This window comes from Protopterus annectens, chromosome 10.part0 (genome assembly GCF_019279795.1).
Source record: "Protopterus annectens isolate FY-2018-M chromosome 10.part0, PAN1.0, whole genome shotgun sequence".
In the NCBI taxonomy this organism is placed as follows: domain Eukaryota; kingdom Metazoa; phylum Chordata; order Ceratodontiformes; family Protopteridae; genus Protopterus; species Protopterus annectens.
In genome coordinates, this window is record NC_056744.1 from 40,230,917 (window position 1) to 40,246,643 (window position 15,727).

General features: G+C 45.8%; 1 protein-coding gene across 2 annotated transcripts in view; it reads right to left on the reverse strand.

Annotated features, from left to right (window-relative positions):
* TNRC6C (trinucleotide repeat containing adaptor 6C) overlaps positions 1-15,727 on the reverse strand; it is an 897,274-nt gene that overhangs the window by 805,765 nt on the left and 75,782 nt on the right. The window lies entirely within an intron of this gene.

Here is a 15,727-nt window from a genome sequence, read left to right on the forward strand (position 1 = left end):
CTGCCCTGCAAGATGCTTCTAGGGCGTCAAACCCACACTGGAAGGTATGCTTGCTGACTTGGCTTGCAGAATGCATAAACTCCTGTAATTCTTTATTTTCTGCACAGTCTGTAAAGGTAGATAATTTTTGCTTAATAAGTTCCATAATAAGTTGCTGGTATTTGAGCATGTGAACTGGCAATTTAATGGCCTAATGGCGAAAGTTGCAGAGGTGTATACTTTTTTACCCCATCTATCTAAAGCTCAGGAATCCCTGTACAAAGGGGTGGGATTCTTAGATATAGTTGCTTTTATACCTTTAGGCCCTTGGGAAATGACCTCTGGCTCAGCAGTAGGATTTTTGAAAATAAATTTGTGAGAGTCAGGGATTCTGTAGTACCAGTCTGGTTTCCTTGGAGCAGGGGGTAAAGTATCAGGAGTTAGACTGGATTCCATAAAGACACCATCCACAACATCCAGAACTAGAGGGATAGCTAAAGGTCTATGTTGTGGCAAACCTAAAAATTCTCTGAGTCTCTTTTTGGACTGAGGATAATCCTGGCATTCCTAGTGGAAATGCTCTCAAAGTATGTAGGGTTTCACCAAAAGAAAAAAACCCCTGGAGGGGAGGCAGAGGGAATGGATTCCTCTGCATCTGAATCCTCATAAGCAGATAAAGGCAAGTCTTCATATTCAGAAACCTCAGCTTCGTTGGACTCTTGGTCAGTTAAAGCTGCTGGGGAGAGGTTTCTTTTTCTCTTAGCATGGGAAGGCTGGCTTCCCCTAATCAGCATGATCAGGTCTTCTGCCATTTTAAGCATTTGAGATTGTGGCAAGGAAGCAGGTGCTTGAGATTGGGTCGTCAGTTTTTTAGGCATAGCCCGTACTCTTGGCCTTAGAAACTTGGTAGTTTTCGACAGAACTGAAGATGCAAAAGAAGTAGTAAGCTTGTGTCGATTATCGGTAAGGCAAAGAACTTCCTCAGAAGCCGTTGCCTGCACAGCGGCTCCAGACCCATCCAAGGTAGAGAAATCTGCAGGTTCTGTAGTCAAAGAAGAGTCTCGCGGCATATACCAGACTCCAAACAGGTCTCGGTAGCAGCCTGCAAATCCATCGGAGCGGTCATCATGGGCTACGAAAGCGTCTCACTGAGTACCGGCGAACTGGCGACTAGCTTAATGGAAGCGTCATCGGCAGTTTTGGACCTGTACGGTCTGTCTCTGTCTTTATCCTTATGTTTTTTCAGAAGACCGTTAGTCGGATGGCTTATCAAAGCCATTTCAGAATACGGAGATCGAGAGTGAAAGTATTTAGTGACAATAAGGGCCCGATGATGAATAGTTCGGGTGTTGAACAAAACACAAAACAGAGAGTGAGGAACGTCATTGTCTGGGCCTAAACAGGCACAGTAAGAATGGAAATCTCTGTGTGATTATTTGCTTTCCACAGGCAGGACAATTGTTAACTTTTTCTGACATTGGTTAGAGCAAGAAAAAAGGATCCCCAATGGGGTACTTAACTTTAGAAGACTTCAGGGCGATTCAATTCAGAAACGAAAACTCAGGTAGCGGCAGACCGGCACTCGTGCGAAAGTACAGTTTTGTACCTACCATAAATGTAGATGTTCGAAGATCCACATTGCTGCAGTCATAACTTATGGGTAGTCCGCTGTCCTCGGTCGGCCCGAATACCAAAGTATTAGGCTGACGTCGGTCATGGGCGCTCAGATCTGACGTCAGAGCGTCAAGGTATTAAAGCGCATGACCGACGTCATATCCTCAGTCTTTTCTTGCCCCAGATGTCAGAAGGCCCTAAAAGTAAAGGCCACAGCCAAAAATAGAATAACTCCCTAAAACCATGTACAAAAAACAGCTACAACCCAAATTATACCACCACTCCAAACTACAGAGGGGAAGGAGGGAGGGTAAATTGGACTGCAGCAATGTGGATCTTCGAACATCTACATTTATGGTAGGTACAAAACTGTACTATGTTCTTCATCTCACATTGCTGCAGTCATAACTTATGGGTAGAATCCCAAAGCAGAGGTAAAGGGAGGCTGGCAAAATCATAAAGCATTGGGGGCTGCCAAAATGCCCTGCAAGATTGCAGTGGCAAATCCAGCCCTAGATTTGGAATAAAGAGGAAGATGGTAATGTTTAGAAAAAGTGTGCACTGAACTCCAAGTAGCTGCTTCCAAAATATCTTTAGTAGCTACCCCTTAAAGGCAGTAGAAGTGGCAGTAGCCCTAGTGGAGTGAGGCCTGATTCCAGCTGGAATCTCCTTACCATGGTGAGAATAACAAAAAGCAATACAAAAGCCAATCCACTTAGAAATAGTTTGTTTTGAAACAGGTTTCCCCTGAGAACCCAAAGCAAAAGAAACAAACAACTGCTGAGACTGTCTGAACCCTTTAGTCTTGCTCAAATAATAACGCAACTGCCTGTGAATATCCAAAGTGTGCAAAATTTTCTCCCCTTTATTTTGGGGATCTGCATAAAAAGTAGGCAAATGAATAGATTGGTTCAAGGCCACATTTGAAACCACTTTAGGCATGAAAGTAGGGTTAGTACGCAAAGATACCCTGTCCTTATGAAAAATTAGGAATGGTTCAACTGCCATTAGAGCCTGTAATTCAGAAACCGTTCTAGCAGACGTAATGGCCAACAAAAAAGCAGTCTTCCAAGACAAAAACTTTAACTCAGCTGTAGCTGCAGGTTCAAAAGGAGGTAAAGTAAGTTTTTCCAACACAAAATTGAGATCCCAAGCAGGAGTAGGAGCTCTACGCGGGGGTCTATGTTCTCTGCCCCCCTAAGGAATTGCTTAAACAAAGGATGAGAGAATAATGGTGGATCACAGTCATAGTGAGCAGAAATGGCTGCAGCATGAACTTTTATAGAGGAGAAAGACAAACCCTTGTCCAATAAGTCTGTAAGATATTGAAGAGAAACACTCAAATCAGGCCTGGAAACATCAAAGCTCTTTGCTTTGCTCCAAATAAAAAATCTCCTCCATTTATCAGCATAAACTTTCCTTGTACTAGGCCTCCTGGCCTCCAAAATAACATTCAAAACTTGTTGAGGAAGCTGCGACCCTCCAGGGTCTAAAACAGAATATGCCAGGCTGTGAGATGCAGAGACTGAATCTTGACATTGAGGAAATGATTGCCCTCCTGAGACAAAAGATGCGGAATCAAAGGCAGAAGCCAAGGAGGCTCCCGTACCAAACTCCTCAGTAGTGGGTACCAGTGCTGTCGAGGCCAATCCGGCGCTATCAGAATCATGGATGGCTTGTCTTGTCTGACCTTCAAGAGAACCTTTGGAAGAAGAGGCAGAGGCGGAAAGGCATAAACGTGAAGATTGCTCCAACTGAAAGATAGAGCATCCACTTTCCAAGCTGTGGGATGAAACATCTTTGTGCAAAACTTTGGCACCTGGAAATTTAGTGGAGAAGCGAACAGATCTATGTCTGGAGTCCCCCATATCATTGTCAACTGTCGAAATACATGAGGATCCAATTTCCACTCGTGGGGATCCACTATCCGTCTGCTCAAAACATCTGCTAAGGAGTTCTGTGCTCCTGGCAGAAACCTTGCTTGAAGAGTGAGTTGCAAACTGAGAGCAGTCTCCCACAAAATCATAGCTTGCCTGCAAAGAGGGTACGAATGGGTTCCCCCTTGCTTGTTGATGTACCATATGACAGTTGTGTTGTCTGTTTGAACCAACACCTGCCCTGGGAGAAGTAAATCTTTGAAAGCCATCAATGCAAACTGGACTGCTAACATTTCCTTCAAGTTGATATGTAAATGTTGAAGTCTGGCAGGCCACGTGTCTTGAACCCATTTTCCATTGAGGTGTGCTCCCCAGACCTTGTCCGAGGCATCCGTCGTTAAAATCTGACTCGCCTCTGGTCGGGTCACAGAGTCCCTTGTTTAGGTGACATTCCTGAGCCCACCATAAAAATTCCTTTTGAATGCAAGGTATTATCTGAATGACAGTGTCCAGATCTTGGCAGTGTTGTGTCCATACATTTTTGAGATACCATTGTAGCTTCCTCATATGCAGTTTGGCATTGGGAAGCACCAGAATACAAGATGCCATGAACCCCAAGGCTTGAAGGACTGTCCTTGCAGTCAGCCTGGACCGTAAAGTAAAGTGCAAGATTCTTTTGCTTGTCCGGGGTCAAAAAGGCCATCTGGGAAGCTGTATTCAGTCTCACACCCAGAAAGCACATTTCCTGAGAGGGTACTAGACTGGACTTTGTTTCGTTCACAGAATACCCTAGGCACCTTAACACTGTCATAACATACTGCAGATGGTGAAGAAGCTCGTGCTTGTCTTGAGCAAGAATCAGGCAATCGTCCAAGTAAGGATAAATTTGTATTCCTCTTAACCTGAAGAAGGCCATCACTGGAGCCAGAACTTTTGTGAATACCCTGGGCGCAGTAGATAAGCCAAAGGGCAATGCAGAGAACTGATAATGTAAAGTCCCAGCCCGAAAACGCAGGAATCTCCTGCAACTGAGCCTGATAGGAACATGAAGATAAGCCTCTGAGATCCAGAGTTACCATCCAGTGATCTTTGCCCAACAGAGGCAGAAGTTGTTGCAACGTCAACATTTTGAATTTTGGAATGTCCAGATATGTGTTGAGGATAGATAAATCCAAGATTGGCCTCCAAGTGTTTCCTTTCTTTGGTACAAGAAATAGGCGAGTGTAAAATCCGAGGCCCACTTCTGACAGAGGGACCTGCTGTATAGCCCCCATTTGAAGAAGTAAAGAAATCTGTTTGTGAGCCTCTAACCTTTGCTGAGGAGAAACGTCTGGCATGCCTTGGAAAGGAGGCAATGTGTGGAAATAAAACTTGTAGCCTCGGTCTATAATGTCCAACACCCATTTGTCCTGGGTGACTAGAAACCAATTTTGCTTGAAGAGTGCCAACTTTCCTCCCAAAGGAGCTGCCAGACAGGAAGGGTCTGGCAGCTGAAGATGCAGGTCATTGGGCATGTTTACGAAAGGACTGGCCCCTGCCCTCACCTGTAGATTGTGCTGGTGAACTCCACGGCCTAGGCCTGAAAGAACTCTGAGCTCTGCCCCTACCACGTCTAGATCTACCCCTAGACTGTGAATCAGAAGAAGGGTAAGTCCAACCCTTAGCAGGCCAGTTCCTGCTAAACTTAGGGGGCTGCACCTGCAAAAAATCTTTAACAGTCTGCATAGACTTAGCCTTGTCTTCCATTTTTTTCAAGACAGACTCCACAGGAGAACCAAACAAAACTTCAGACTGCAAAGGAGCATCTAAAATCCTAGCTTTAACATGCTCTGACAAATTCTGATCTTTAAGCCAGGCGTGCCTGCGAATAACTGAACCAGTGGCAGCCACCCTGGAGGAAGCCTGCAAAGCATCAAAACCACACTGCAAAGCATGCTTACCCACCTGATCAGAGGCATGTACCAAATCCTGTAATTCCTTACACTCTATGCCCTCTGCCAAAGCATCCATTTTAGATTTTAACTGAGTAAGGAGAAAATTCTGGTACTTCAACATATGAAACTGACAATTCAAAGCCCTCATTGCTAAAGTGGAAGAGGTATACACTTTCTTACCCCACCTTTCCAAAGCTCTAGCCTCCTTATCCAAAGGAACTGGATTCTTTACAACAGAAGCCCTGACACCCTTAGGTCCCTGGCTAATAGTTTCTGGATCGGCCCTAGGGCTTTTATACAGATATTTATGAGCCTCAGGCACTCTATAATACCTATCTGGCTTAACTGGCGAGGAGGCAAAGAGTCTGGATTAAGGGAAGCCTCAGAGAAAACGTCTTGAACAACATCCAAAACAGGAGGTATAGCCAAGGGCCTATGCTGTGGTAAAACAAAAATTCCCTAAGCCTCTTCCTGGAATCTGAGAAATCCTGACCTTCCCATTTAAAATGCTCCCTCATGGAATGCAGGGTTTCTGAAAAGAAAAATCCTCTGGAGGAGAAGCAGAAGGAGTGGAATCCTCTGCGTCTGAATCAGAATAAGGAGGAAAATCCTGAATGTCTTCAGTCGAAGACTCTGAGTAATCTGAAGCCTGCTCCAAACTTTCCATTTCTGGCTCCACCCTAGGCCTCTTATCAGGAGGGGGCATAGAACCCCTGATTAAAGTAATTAAATCTTCTGCCATTTTAAGCATATGTTTTTTAGGCACAGAACCTGCAGAGCTAGGACTGACACCTGTGGAAGGCAAACCAGACCTGCCTTTGGAGGGCACCTTAGAGACAGAAGGAGAAGGCCTAACCACCCTAGGTAAAGAAGGGAGAACAGTAACCTGAGAGGCCCCCTCAGCCTGACCTGACTCCTGAGAGGCCACATCTTGCAAAACCAACGTCTCCCCCTGAGACTCAGTTGAAACTTCGGCCGGATCAACCAAATCCACCGTAGTGTCTAAAGAACCGGCGTCCGGAACGGACGAGTCATCCTGTTTGGACTTTAAAGATTTATCTTTGCGCTTCTTCGCGGTAGTGGGCGTCGGAGGATCCAACGGCATATTGTAATTACACCGCTTACCGAAGACAAGCCTAGCACAATTTAGCCTACGTTTAATGGTGCGCTTATTAAACCTAGCACAAAAGCGACACCCTACTACGTCGTGCTCCGGTCCCAAACAAGGAATACAAAGAGAGTGGTAATCCCTATGCGGTATCTGTTTCCCACAAGAAATACAATTATTCACTTTTCTGACATCCGAAGTAACTGAGGCAAGAAAAACAAAAATATTCCCACGGGTACTTAGCCCAACTTGGTTTCGGTCTGAAACTCAGAATACGAAAATTTCAGAACGCTGAACGGCACTTGCAAACGCTGCTTCTGCTTCGGACCATGCGGCAAAAAAGACTGAGGAAATGACGTCGGTCATGCGCTTTAATACCTTGACGCTCTGACGTCAGATCTGAGCGCCCATGACCGACGTCAGCCTAATACTTTGGTATTCGGGCCGACCAAGGACAGCGGACTACCCATAAGTTATGACTGCAGCAATGTGAGATGAAGAAAGTACAGTTTTGTACCTACCATAAATGTAGATGTCCAAACAGGAATGCATCTGCAGTCCTTACAAATGGGTTGTCCTGTCGTCAGGCAGCCCTTCGGTCGACCGGATTCCAAAGTCTGGGTCTGGCCTCGGCTGGTGTCGCACTTCACCCGGCGTCATAGCTGCAGTTCTTCGGGTATAAAGGCATCAGCCGACGCCATTTTCCTCAGTGTTTCTTGCCCCAGATGCCAGTTGCCCTCTTGGATAGCTAAATTTTGGAAAAATGCCAATGTTTCCAAATAGTAGAAGGCAAACACAAAAAATAAGCATGTATGTACATATATACAAACAAATACACCATAAGAGATCCCCCCCCCCCCCCCAGCTAGCTATTAGATGGGCAAATACCCTAGGAATACCACAGAGGGGAAGGAGGGTGGGTAATCCTGACTGCAGATGCATTCCTGTTCGGACATCTACATTTATGGTAGGTACAAAACTGTACTATGTCCTTCAAGGATGCATCTGCAGTCCTTACAAATGGGTAGAATACCATAGCCAAACTAGGGGAGGAGGAAGAAGAAATTATGGTGTAGTTAGGATCCCTTGCAAAACAGCAGTGGCAAACCCTGCTCGGGATCTAGAGTATAAAGGTAAGTTATAATGCTTGGCAAATGTATGCACGGAGGTCCAAGTAGCAGCCTCTATAATGTCCTTGGTAGCCACTCCTCATAAGAAGGCTGTGGTAGTGGCTGTAGCCCTTGTAGAATGAGGCCTTATGTTCTGTGGAGTTTGCTTTCCATGGTAGGAGTAACAGAATCTAATGCAATTTCCTATCCACTTGGAGATTGTCTGTTTTGAAATTGCTTTTCCTTCCCTTCCTGTTGCATATGCTACCAGAAGCTGGTCAGTTTTTCTATTGCTCTTGGTTCTGTCCAGGTAGTAGCGCAACTGTCTATGTACATCCAAAGTATGCAGCAGTCTTTCCCCCTGTTCTGTGGATTGGGGAAGAAGGTAGGTAGGTGGATAGCCTGGTTTAAAGACACTCTGGATACCACCTTAGGCATAAATGTAGGATTTGTTCTCATGGACACTCTATCTTGATGGAAGATTAGGAAGGGTTGTACTGCCATTAATGCCTGTAGCTCAGAAACCCTTCTTGCTGAGGTAACTGCCAGCAGAAAAGCAGTTTTCCAGGATAGGTGTTGAAGATCTGCTGTTGCTGCTGGTTCAAAAGGGGGGAGTGTCAATTTTTCTAGCACAAAGTTCAAGTCCCATGCTGGTAATGGTGGTTTCCTAGGAGGTTTTACATTTTTAATTCCTCTCAGAAACTGCCTGAGTAGAGGATGCAAGAAGACAGGGGGATCGAAGCTGTATTCTGCAGAAATAGCTGATGCATGTATCTTGATGGAGGAAAGGACAGGCCTGTATGGAAAAGCTCTGCCAAATACTCCAGGATGTTGGCAATGTCTACCTTTGACACATCTTTTCCCCTTTCAGTACTCCAAATGAGAAACCTTTTCCATTTTCCTGCATAGTTCCTTCTTGTTGAGGGTCTGCGGGCCTCTAGGATAATGTCTTTAACCCTTTGGGATAAATCTGGGTTAGTTGCTCTTATGTAATGTTCCAGGCAGTCAGCTGCAGAGTTTTCAGGTTTGGATGCAGGGTGTTGTAGCCGCTCTGAGTTAACAGCAAAGGAATCAGGGCTAGTGTCCACATTTTCCCCCCGAGACATGCTCCTCAGTAATGGGTACCAATGTTGTCTTGGCCAGTCTGGAGCTATCAGAATGATCCTTGGACGTTCCTCTTTGATTTTCAATAGCACCTTGTGCATCAAAGGAAGAGGTGGGAATGCATATGCTGTCAGGCCTTTCCAACTGAAGGATAGAGAGTCCACCTTCCAAGCAAGTGGGTGGTACGTCCTTGTGCAGAATTTCTTGAGCTGGTGATTGAGTGGGGATGCGAATAGGTCTATTTGTGGCAGTCCCCATTTCTTTGTGATGACCTTGAAGATGTCCGGGTGTAGCATCCATTCGTAAGCATCCGAGGTAGTTCTGCTTAATATGTCTGCTAGGATGTTTTCTTTTCCCGGTACAAAAATTGCTTGTAACTGAATGTTGTAGCTCAGAGCCATATTCCATAGGTCCAGTGCCATCCGGCATAGAGGGTAGGAATGAGTGCCTCCCTGTTTGTTGATGTACCACATGACTGTGGTGTTGTCTGTCCTTATCATCAACTGCCCTTCTTGGAGGAATGGTCTGAAATTCTAGATTGCTAGTTTTACTGCCAGCATTTCCTTTTGATTTATGTGCAGGTGCAGCTGATCTGGAGTCCATAAGCCTTGTATGCACTTGTCCAGCATGTGGGCCCCCAACCGAGGTCTGAGGCGTCCGTTGTGATGGTTTGGCTTGGTTGAATGCTGTGGAAGGGCAAACCTGGGTTTGACTGGCATGCCTGAGCCCACCATAGGAACTCTTGTTTCAGGCATGGGATTAGTGGTATTTCGGTTTCTAAGCTGTGCCTGTGTTGAGACCATAAATTCTTCAGGTACCACTGTAGCTTTCTCATATGCAGTCTGGCATGAGGGACCAGGATTATGCAGGATGCCATGAAGCCCAAGGCCTGCAGTACTTTCCTTGCTGTTAAGTTTGTTCTGCTTTGTTAATGCCAAGAAGTAGAGAGGAAGTTGTTCTTGTTTTTCTGCAGTTAGGAATGCCATCTGTTTTACTGTGTCCAATTCTGCACCTAAGAAGGTTATTCTTTGGGATGGTATCAGTCTTGACTTTTTTATATTGACTGTATATCCCAGGGCTTGCAGTAAGCAAATGACTCTTTGTAAGTCTTCTGTTAGCTTGTATTTGTTGTCCGCTTGTATCAGGCAGTCGTCCAGGTATGGATATATTTGGATTCCCTGAAGCCTGCAGTGAGCGATTACTGATGCCAGGCATTTCGTGAACACTCTGGGCATAGTAGATAAGCCAAAGGGCAATGCTGAGAATTGATAATGCTCTGATCCTGCAAGAAATCTGAGGTATCTTCTGCAATTTGGTCGTATGGGGACGTGCAGGTATGCCTCCTTGAGATCTAGAGTCACCAGCCAATACTCCTTGCCCAGCATGGGAAGAAGTTGCTGTAGGGTCAGCATTTTGAATTTTGGAACAATGATGAATGTGTTTAAAGCGGACAGGTCGAGAATAGGCCTCCAATTTTTCTCTTTTCTTGGTACCAGGAATAGTCTGGAGTAAAATCCCTTTCCTTGTTCCATAGATGGTACCCTTTCCACAGCTCTCATATTTGCTAATTGAGCTATTTGTTTTAGAGCTTCTGTCTTTTGATTTGGTGGTAGGTTTGGCATTCCTCTTTTTCCTGGTAAAGTATGGAAATGAAACCTGTAGCCTTGGTCTATAGTTTGCAAAATCCACTTGTCTCTTGTGATGTAGTGCCAGTTTTTTGAAAATAAGGCTAACTTTCCGCCTAAGGGTGCTGCTATTTGTTCCCTGGTAGGCGGTGCCAGAGCCAAGTCACTGTGATTGTCCTGTTGCAGTTGTAGTAGTTGTGTCTGTGCCTCGCTGGTTGTTACCTTGCCACTGGCGTCCCCTGTAGGCACCTCCTCTGGATTGATTTCTGCCTCTTGAATGCCTATTCCTGCCTCTCTGAGTTTTAGAGAGTCTGGAAAGGACCAATTTTTGGAAGGCCAGTTCCTGCTAAACCTTGGAGGCTGAACCTGTAAGAAATCTTTCACTGTTTGTACAGATTTTGCCTTCTCTTCCATTTTCTTCAGTACCTGTTGAGCAGGAGAACCAAATAAACTGACCTTATCCATAGGAGCATCTAATAGTTTTGCTTTAACATGATCCGGCAAGACCTGTTCTTTCAACCATGCATGCCTTCTTATAACTGTGCCAGTCATGGCTGATCTAAAGGAAGCCTCCAGTGCATCATAGCCACATTTTAAAGAATGGTTACTAACCTGCTGAATGTTATGCACCATTTCTAGAACATATTTCTTATCTAAAGAATCATCAGAGGACAGTTTCTTAGTTAACTGATCAAGCATAAACTCCTGGTATTGGATCATATGAAACTGACAGTTCAATGCCCTAGCTGAGAGAGTAGCAGAGGTGTATACTTTTTTACCCCATCTCTCTAAGGACCTGGATTCCCTTTCAGAAGGGAGAGGGTTTTTAACTAAGGTCGAAGCTACTGCCTTAGGCCCCTGGGAGATAGTCTCGGGATCTGCAAAAGGAGCCTTGTATAAATGGTGATGTGTCCGGGACCCTGTAGAACCTATCGGGCTTAGCAGGGGCTGGAGGTAAAGTATCAGGAGCAGTGCAAGCATCATTAAATACATCATCTACAACAGGAAGAACTGGAGGTATAGCTAAAGGCCTATGTTGTGGTAAATGCAAAAAGGTCCTAAGCCTTTTCCTTGAATCTGAGAAATCTTGTCCCTGCCATTGGAATTGCTCTCTCATGGCATGTAAGGTTTCCCCAAAGGAAAATTCCTCTGGTGGAGAGGCAGAAGGAATCGATTCCTCAGCATCGGAGTCTTCATAAGTAGAAAAAGGAGCCTCTGGATGGTCTGTATTGTCTGTATCATCAGAAGAATCATCTGAGGACACTGGCTCAGGGGGCTCTGCTCTAGGTCTCTTTTCTGGAGGAGGTTGAGGGGCCCTGTCTGGGTGAGATTGGGATCCCCTTATTAAAGAGATGAGATCCTCTGCCAGAGTGAGCATTTGGGAACTGGAACTGGGCCTGTGAGAGGGGGGCTTAACAGGCACAGACTTAGAAGTTTTGGCTGCTTTAGCCCTGGCAAAGGCCTTTATGGACATGGCTGCAGGCGGCCTAGCAGCACCACGTGCAGGGGTTGAAACATCCAAAGGGATGGTGTCCGATAATTCTTGTGAAACCACAGTAGCAGGTTGAATTTCAGAGGCCGATTCAACCAGGTTAGAAGGGGCCTCAGTAGTAGTCATGGATTCGGCTGAAGATAGAACCGTTTGCTCGGTTTCGGCCGAAACCGAGACACTCGCAGTTTGCTTAACCGCGGTTTCGGCCGAAACCGTGGACCGCGAGTGTCGGTCCTTTTCTTTGCGTTTCTTAACTTGTGAAGTCGGAGGATCCGACGGCATTATGTACGCAAAATCTGAGCCGAAAAACTGTTCAGCAAACTCCGACCGACGTCTAAGCGTCCGTCGGTTGAAAGAAGCACAGGCTAAACAAGCTGCTACGTCGTGGTCTGGGCCTAAACAAGGTAAACAGTAAGAGTGGAAATCTTTATGAGGTATTTGTTTCCCACAAGTTAAACAGTTATTCACTTTTTCTGACATCGGCTGAGGCAAGAAAGAGTCCCCAACGGGGTACTTAGCTTTTAGAAGTCTTCGAAGTAGTATTCGGTAGTAGTAATCTCTGGATCTGACCGACCGGCACTTGCGAACAGCTTCTGCTTCGGGCGCCACGCGGCAAGAAAAACTGAGGAAAATGGCGTCGGCTGATGCCTTTATACCCGAAGAACTGCAGCTATGACGTCGGGTGAAGTGCGACACCAGCCGAGGCCAGACCCAGACTTTGGAATCTGGCCGACCGAAGGGCTGCCTGACGACAGGACAACCCATTTGTAAGGACTGCAGATGCATCCTTGAAGGACATCATCTGCTTCTGCTTCGGGCTCCTCAGCAAGAAAGACTGATGCAATGGCGTCGGCTTCCTGTTTTTATACCCCTGACGACCTGACATCAGTCCTGGAGCGACAGCAATCGACGCAGAAATACTAAGCTTCTGGTATTCGGGCCGACTGAGGGCTACTTGCAGGCAGATAACCCAAGTGTGATAACTGCAACAGTGAAACATGAAGAACATCTATGACTGAACCCACTGCTCTAGCTGCCCCCTTCGGTTGCATGCAGGAGCAACCTCATGGACGAATTGGAGATCGATTTTAGGGTTGCAAGCTGTGAGGCAACTTTATCTCTTACCTCGTCAGACACCTATCCTTCGAGTGTTCCAGAGAGTTCGGAAACCAAGTCTCTTTGGAGTCTCGTAAAATACGTCAAGTAATTCAGAGACTGCATGGCAAAAGTCAAAGAAGCAAAAACCCGCTTCCCTAATCTGTCCATGGCCTGGGACTCTGTTGGGCGGGTAAGCAGTATGACTCTCTTCGGTGAGATCCTTTTTCATGGCCGCTGCCACCACCATAGCATCAAATGGTAAACCTCTTGACCAGAGTGGGTTTTCCTCAGGGAAGAAAGCATCTTTTCAGGTCTCCGAGGGATCGACTCATCAGAAAGTACAGTTGTGTACACTTACCATAAATGTAAATGTTCGAGTGTATTCACTGTTGGTCATTACACTTGGGTTATCTGCCTGTAGGGAGCCTTCAGTCGGCCCGAATACCAGAGTCTTGGGATTTCTGCATCGGATGCTGTCGCCTCATCCATGACGTCAGGTCGTCAGGGGTATAAAATATGCAGCTGACGTCATTATATCAGGTTTTCTTGCCCCAGATGTCAGGAGCCCCCAAAATAGGAAGCAATCAAATGGTGTGGAACACCTCCAGTAAAAAGTAATTACCATTTCCATAAGATATGGCCAAAAAAAGAGGATAGGTAGAAAGTACAGAAAGACAAGGGGCTGGTGGGAGGGTAACCTGGACTGCAACAGTGAATACACTCGAACATCTACATTTATGGTAAGTGTAAACAACTGTACTATGTTCTTCATGTTTCACTGTTGCAGTCATCACACTTGGGTTGATTCCCAAAGCTGAGGAAGGGTGGAGGCATTCAAGAAGTAGTAGGGCTGGCTAGCAGGCCTTGTAAGACTGCTGTGGCAAATCCAGCTCTGGCTTTAGAAAAGACAGTTAAGCGGTAATGCTTAGTGAAGGTGTGTACAGAAAGTACAGTTTTGTACCTACCATAAATGTAGATGCTAGAGTGTACACCCTGCTGCAGTCATCACACTTTGGTTATCCTGTCGTCAGGCGGTCCTGCAGTCGGCCGGAATTCCAAAGTCTTGGTCCGGCATCGGTTGCAGTCTTCTCTTCCCTGATGTCAGTGCGCCAGGGGTATATATATTGCATCAGACGTCATTTTCTTCAGTTTTTCTTGCCCCAGATGTCAGGTGCCCCCAAAAAGGTGGTCAGTAATTAGTACCAAATTAAGTAATATTTGCAAAAACACAAAATCCCTCCAGCTATAAGCAAATACATCAGGAAGGTATTGTAGAGATGTAGCCAGTTAGATCAGAGGGGATGGAGGGAGGGTAACTTGGACTGCAGCAGGGTGTACACTCGAACATCTACATTTATGGTAGGTACAAAACTGTACTATGTTCATCGTGTTACCCTGCTGCAGTCATCACACTTGGGTAGAACCCCAAAGCTAAGGATGGGTGGAGGAGTTATAGAGGGTTAGAGGAGGCTAGAAGGCCCTGCAGAACTGCAGTGGCGAAGCCAGCCCTAGTCTTAGAGTAGAGTGGTAAGTGATAGTGTTTGGTAAAGGTGTGTACTGAACTCCAAGTTGCAGCTTCCAAAATCTCCTTGGTTGGAACCCCCCTGAGGAAGGCTGTAGATGTAACTGTTGCCCTGGTAGAGTGGGGCCTAATGGTAGCAGGAACTGGTTTTCCATGATGGGTATAGCAAAAACGAATGCAATGTCCTATCCATTTGGAAATGGTTTGTTTTGATATAGCCTTCCCTTGTGAAGCTGTAGCATAGGATACAAAGAGCTGGTCAGATTTTCTGAAAGCCTTAGTTTTATTCAAGTAGTAACGAAGTTGCCTGTGAATGTCCAAGGAATGCAGGAGTCTTTCTCCTTTTGGGATTTGGGAAGAAGGTGGGTAAGTGGATGGTTTGATTTAAAGCCACACTGGAAACCACCTTAGGCATGAAGGAAGGATTAGTTCGTAGAGAAACTCTGTCTTGATGGAAAATGAGGAAAGGTTCCACTGCCATTAGTGCCTGCAGCTCTGAGACTCTTCTAGCTGAAGTTATTGCTAGCAGCAGGGTAGTCTTCCATGATAGGAACTGTAGATCTGCAGAGAAAGCTGGTTCAAAGGGAGGAAGTTTTTCCAGAACAAAATTGAGGTCCCATGTTGGTGTAGGTGCTCTCCTGGGGGGCCTAACGTTTTTTGCCCCTCTGAGGAACTGCCTTAGAAGTGGATGCGAAAATAAGGGTGGATCCGTATTGTAGTGGGCTGAAATAGCTGATGCATGGATTTAATGGAAGAAAAAGAAAGTCCTTTGTGTAACATCTCAGTTAAATACTGTAGAATCTGAGGCATGTGAGGCTGAAGTGTGTTTTGGCCTTTAGCTTGGTTCCAGGCACAAAACCTTTTCCATTTGTCCGAATAGGCCTTTCTGGTGCTGGGCCTCCTAGCTTCCAGAATAACATCCATAACTGCTTGGGAAACGAGAGCTGGCTGGATGCTTAGGTGATTTGCCATGCAGCCAGATTTAAGGTTTTGAGCTGGCTGTGAAGAATCTGATTGTTTTGCTGTGTGAGCAAATGGGCAATTTGTGGTAAAATCCAAGGTGGGCCCTGGGCCATATTCCTCAATAGTGGGTACCAGTGCTGGCGTGGCCAGTCTGGGGCTATGAGCATCAGTCGTGGTCTCTCCTTTCTGACTTTCAGAAGCACCTTTGTGAGGAGAGGCAATGGAGGGAAGGCATATACTGTCAGGTTTTTCCAATTGAATGAGAGTGCGTCCACTTTCCAAGCTTGATGGTGAAGTGTCCT